Raw genomic sequence first — 5140 nt, forward strand, 5'->3', positions numbered from 1 at the left:
TGGAGGTGGGAAGACCACTTGTCCCTGCGAGGTCAAGGCTGCAGTGAGCCATGGCACCACTGTTCTCCAGCCTAGCTTAGGCTGGCCATGTAATCCTAACACTTTGGTAAGCCAAGGCAGGCAGATTGTTTGAGCCCAGGAGTTTGAGACCAGCCTGGGCCACATGATGAATCCCCATTTCTACCAAAAAAATCCAAACATTTGCCAGGCATGGTGGGGCACACCTGAAATCCCAGCTACTCAGGAGGCTGAGGTGGGAAGATGGCTTGAGCCTGGAAGGTGGAAGCTGCAGTGAAATCATGCCACTGCACTCCAGCCTGGGTGACAGAGTAAAAAAAAAAAGTTTATTGTCTTGAAAAAAAAAAGTTTATTATTAATTTCTAATTTTATTGCCTTATGTTCAGAAAGTGCTATTGATATTATTTCAATTCTTTGGACTTTACTGAGATGTATGTGTGTGTGCGTACATTTGTGTGGCCTAAGATATGGTAAATTTTCATGAATGTTCCCTGCATACCTGAAAATAAGACACCATTTGATATAAGTTCTGTCTTATTTGTAATTTTGGACCTGATCCAGCAATCTGTTAAAGCATGATGTGTCACTATGAAGTTCTAGGCATGCAGAGACAGGCCTCACCCAAGGATATTAAAAAGGCATATTGGGCTGGGTGCGGTGGCTCACACCTATAATCCCAGAACTTTGGGAGGCCTAGACAGGTAGATCATTTGAGGTCAGGAGTTCAAGATTAGCCTGGCCAACATGGTGAAACCCCATGTCTACTAAAAAAAATAAAATACAAAAATTTAGCCAGGCATGGTGCTGTGCACCTGTAATCCCAGCTACTCGGGAGGCTGAGGCAGGAGAATCGCTTGAACCTGGGAGGCAGAGGTTGCAGTGAGCCAAGATCATGCCATTGCACTCCAGCCTGGGCAACAGAGACTCCATCTCAAAAAAAAAAAAAAAAAGCACATTGGAAACTGGCACTGAAGTGGCACTCAGATAAAAATATTGAGAATAAAGAAGAAGCAGAGAGAAAATGCAAACAAGTAGCTGAGGTATATGAAGTGCTGTCAGATGCTAAAAAACTGGACGTCTATGAAAAATATGGCAAAGAAGGATTAAATGGTGGAGGAGAAGGCAGAAGTCATTTTGACAGTACATTTGAGTTTGGCTTCACATGCCAACGCAAATGATGTCTTCAGGGAATTTTTTGGTGGAAGGGACTCATTTTCATCTTCTTTGACAACCCATTTGAAGACTTTTTTGGGAATCCAAGGGGTCCCTAAGGAAGCAAAAGCCAAAGAATGGGGACATTTTTCTCTGCTTTCAGTGGATTTCCAACTTTTGAAAGTTAATTTTCTTCTTTTGGTACAGGATTTACTTCATTCGAGTCAGCAGGTCAAAGGGCCTCAATTTATTCTGTTTCACATCATTTGGTGGTAATGGTATGGACAACTTCAAATCTATATCAACTTCTACTAAAATAGTTAATGGCAGAAAGATCACTGTGAAGAGAGTTGTCAAGAATGGTCAAGAAGGAGTAGAAGCTGAAAAAAGATGGCCAGTTAATGTCCTCACAAAAGATAGTAAGGAACAACTGCTGTGCTTGAATAACAAGTAATTCAATGCTCTCATTTAATGTTAAACTATAACAAGCACTATTTGAGGATTAACAGAAACAGTTTTTGAAGATTTCAAATGAACTCAGCTTTCAGTATAATCGCACCTAAAGTGCTTATAAACAGCTATCAGAGCCCCTATTTGTCGTAGACTTTTGAATTTATTGTTTGGACCACATATTAGGTTGGTGCAAAAGTAATTGCAGCTTTTGCCATTACTTGTAATAATAGGACCATTTATTCGATCTTTAAAATTGCTGTGAATCTCTGCATGCGCTTTGCTTTAAAAACAAATACTCAAAAGTGAGCCATGATCTTTAGTAGTGGTTGGACAAGACTGTACACTAACACCAGCATGGATCTGTTTTTCCATTGTGTCTGAAACCTGAGCCAAGTAATGTCAGCCTACTGTGAAGTTAACATTGCTAGGACACATCTTCTACAGAAATAATTTCAAATTTTTTCAGTATTTAGTAGTGAAAAATACTAATGCATTAGTGGTAATATATTTCTGGTTTAATATAAATTAAGGATGTTTTCCAGTTGTGCATGAATGTTGGCAAATTAGTAAGTTCTGACAATTGTTTAATTATGTAATGTTAAGCTTAGATTTAAAAAAACAAGGCTGGTAAATTGGGTCTTTGTCATTTTCTTAAAAAAAAGAAATGTAAATATGTTTGGTACATTAAAAAAATAACATGACAATGAGTTGATGATATTTCATACATTTAAACTTCACCTAATTAAAAAATAATTGAGATTCATCACTACCTCTTACATGGGAAGTTCAAGGAAAGAAAAATAATGTGCAGACACCAGCATATGAACAGTTCTTAGTTGATAATATAATTTCTTTGGTATTGTTAACATTATGTTTATATCTTTCACTCCAATATAGGCTGCAGTCTTCCCAAAAAAGTTTTAGAACATTAGTTATGCATTCTAAAAGCAAATTTATCCTTATCTGATGCTGATCACTGTAATTATTAAGATTAAAATTGATCAAATGTTAAAAATTAATTAAGTCACAGAAAACACAATGAGTGATCCTAAAGTATTGCTCCCCATATAGGCTAAGAACAACTTTCTCATTTGATTATTTTATAGATATGTCTTTTATAGTTAATTTAATTTGGCATCTCAACATTTTTTACCTGTCTATTACATTTTATAATATAAAGAAAAATTTCTGAGGCTATCATCTATCCGTTTCTTACAAGTTTTTCTCCATATAGCAACAAACTGAAAATGTTGTGCTTGTGAGAAGCTAGATGTGGTGTGTACTGAGAATTGTATATAACAGTGGCCCTCAAGAACTCAAAAATGATGACGATAGAGTTCTTTATTAGACTTCAACTGCAAAATGAGCACAATTACTAGATATTTTGTGTCCACAATCTCCTACAAAAATATCTAGTAATTGTGGACACAATCTCCTACAAAAGGGACAACTTCCTAAACTTTCAGAATCACAATATAAAGGTGATACCTGTCAGGCACATACCTGTCATATCAGCCAAAGAAATCCAGAAAGGAAAAGTCATGGAAAACAGTTTGGTACCCTTCCCAGCACACAAAAATGAGAGATGTAGAGAAAAATGTTGGCACCATCCATCTCAGTGGATTCTTGAGTAAAGGGAATCTTGGGTATCATATTTTGAGTACCCTGATCCCTATAGCAAGACCATGTCCATGAAGATATGGACCTATCAGTCTTGACAGTAACAAACATTTAATTTATCTAATGCCTGTTGTTAAGATTTCTACATCTACCACATTACCTTCTAATCACATGTACCTTAAAGGCGAGAATAAGCTCTTCACTGCAATTATGAGTTTTCTTATTCCCATGATATTTTTCATTTTAAGTTAATAAATTCACATTCCAATGTTTCTTGCCGTCTCCTGGGTAGTTCAGGTTTAATCAGTGACACAGCACTCCTAGAAATTGACAATTGTTAGCAGACTCTGCCTAAGCCCACTTATAAATCCTGGGGATTTATATACTGAGATCAGAAACTAAGCAACCAGGGCTACAATATTAGAAATCAGAAAAGATCTGTAAACAAAGTGAGAATCTACAGTTTAGTAAGAGTAAAGTAATCAGGAAATGGCTGGTATCACAAGCTGGATTTCACCATCCACCACTGTACAGAGGACCCAATCATCTAAAATCTACACATGAACATCTTCTCAGAGCCGGGGACAGAGGTGAATGTGGCCCAAATAGACTCTGATGTAAGATATTCTTCCCCACACACTTTCAATTTTATGATGAACAAGTAGTGTGTGTCAGACAGAGGGACTCTCTTAATGGTTTTTCTTGATGATTAGCTTAGAAATCAAACTAATAGCAGCCCAAACATGTCACTGCAGTAGCTGATATGATAGATATTGACCATGCAAGTAGGAAAGAGGGAGTAGAGTCAGGAGAACTTTCAATCTAACTACATAGCATATATCTTGGGCCTGAGCCAGTAAAGAACTTGTATGTCCTAATTCACATATAAATTCTTCTAGCAGCATGGCTGTTTCCACTGTGCCTACCATACTGACTATTAACCTCTTTTCAATCTTCCAGACCTATAAGGGGACTATGTTTCAATTTCTGGATAAACTATGGACTTAGTTAATAATGATGTGTCAATATTGGCTCATTAACTGTAAACTATGTACCATACTAATGTAAGAGATGCATGAATAGAAATTTTCTCAAGTGTAGATTTTGCCACAGCCAGATAACAAGTTACTAGCTAACAATAACTGAGTGATTAGTATGTGTCAAATGGTTATGACTGATAGTTTCATTTAATTTTTTAGAGACAGAGTCTCACTCTGTCGCCCAGGCTGGAGCACATGGCTCACTGTAGCCTCAGACTCCTGGCCCCAAGTGATCCTCCCACCTCAGACTGCCAAAGTGGTAGGATTACAGGCATGAGCCACTGTGTCTGGTGCAACTGATAGTTCTAGCTAGAACCAGAGGGATAAAGTGGGGTGAAAGAGCACCTTTTCAACAAAAGAGGGTGCTGTTTCCAAAATAGAAAAGGTTTTGCAAAGAGAAAATAAATGTTTTAATTTGCATTTCTCTAATTGTGAGTGAAATTGAACATCTTTTCAGATATTTAAGGGCAATCTTTATATCCTCTTTCTGAGTTGTCTATTTCTGTCTTTTTCACATTTTTCTAATGATTAGTTATCCTCTTCCCCCTATTTTTTATTTTATTTAATTTTCAAAATAGAATTAGAAATAGATGTTTTGGAACAATTTTAGGTTTGTGGAAATCTTGAGAAGATAGTACAGAGAGTTACCATATACCCTACATCTAGTTTTCCCTATTATTAACATTTTACATTAGCATGGCACATAGTTTACAATTAAGGAGCCAATATTGATACATTATTATTAATATGATATATTAATGTTATAAAGTCCATAGTTTATCCCAATTTCCTTAGTTTTTACCTAATTTTTTTCTGTTCTAGGATCACATCTAGAATATAATATAGCATTTAGTTGT

General features: G+C 36.4%; 1 pseudogene; it reads left to right on the forward strand.

The window, feature by feature from the left end:
- The first annotated feature begins 428 nt into the window (after positions 1-428).
- On the forward strand, positions 429-1624 carry LOC117064412 (annotated as a pseudogene).
- The last annotated feature ends 3516 nt before the right edge of the window (positions 1625-5140 follow it).

Source organism: Trachypithecus francoisi, unplaced genomic scaffold, assembly GCF_009764315.1.
Source record: "Trachypithecus francoisi isolate TF-2019V2 unplaced genomic scaffold, Tfra_2.0 Lachesis_group2, whole genome shotgun sequence".
Classification (NCBI taxonomy): domain Eukaryota; kingdom Metazoa; phylum Chordata; class Mammalia; order Primates; family Cercopithecidae; genus Trachypithecus; species Trachypithecus francoisi.